Source organism: Pleurodeles waltl, chromosome 4_1, assembly GCF_031143425.1.
Source record: "Pleurodeles waltl isolate 20211129_DDA chromosome 4_1, aPleWal1.hap1.20221129, whole genome shotgun sequence".
NCBI lineage: Eukaryota > Metazoa > Chordata > Amphibia > Caudata > Salamandridae > Pleurodeles > Pleurodeles waltl.
Genome location: NC_090442.1, coordinates 619,195,189 through 619,196,316, shown reverse-complemented (window position 1 = coordinate 619,196,316; position 1,128 = coordinate 619,195,189).

Genomic DNA, 1,128 nt, shown 5'->3' with positions numbered 1-1,128 from the left:
GCGGAGCAACCTAAGTCTCAAGGGACACGACCATGAATGAACCCTCATCATCATCAGCAGTTCTTGGTCCACAGGAGATGCCGGTGCAACAGCAAGACACACCATAGGCAGGTGTTCGAAGAGGCACCACATGCAGGGGAAAACTGGTTGTATGCTCCAGAGAAGTGGCCGAAATGACAACGACCAATCACCCTCCAATTCCACCAGCAAGGAGGCATCGAAGATCTGAACTGTGCGTTCACGGCACAGTTGAGTTGGTGGGAGCGGCTCCATTGCTCTGCGGAGCTGGAAAGAAACAACCACTGCGAATCAGAAGAAATAGCAGTAGTAGTCCGCCAATCAATGCCAAAATAATCAGAAAACCGACAAACACGCTTGAAAAGAGTGAATAGATGGCTGATGGGATGACTCCAAAAACAGTCTGGAAGATGGACATGAATCCAGACCCGACACACTGAAAGAAATGGACAATCCCAGCAGTGCTTAAAGCATTGAATATTCTGGATACCAGTTCTCCAAAGTGCTTGGGGAAGTTGGTATTTAATAGGGATTGTATCTCGGCTGATGATCTCGCTATCTGGAGAGCATAAGTCTCTCTAGCGGATGTCAAAGCCACCTGTTTTTGAAACAGTAGCGCCTTTAGTCTGCTCAGCTTGTCATAATTTACATTAATAGTATCTATGTGGGGCCACATGTCAGATACTTTTATCTCTCGTGTGGGGGGGAATAAAACATGTCCGCAACATGTAACGACCTTCGAGACCAAGATTGCGTAGGCAATTCCTGGTCGCATGCCACAACAACTTTGATCGCTCAGTACCACATAACTTCCATTGGAATGTACATGAAATACCGGTCGAATCAAAGGGACGGGAGTACCCTTCAGAAAACAGCCCAAGTTCGAGACCCCCGCATTGCAAAGGCCGTGAAGGGACACCTGCTTACATATCATTGACTAACAGTAGTCTCACAATCGCTTCCGCTTAGAAAAACCTGTGTTTCGCCATTCAAACATTTATAATCAAAGGGCAGCTCCCAATCTTCTTTAATATAGCTATCGCCTAGTTGCTCGAACCTGCCCACTGCAAGATGTTTCAAGCAATTCGAGAAACAAAAGGTCGAAATGGG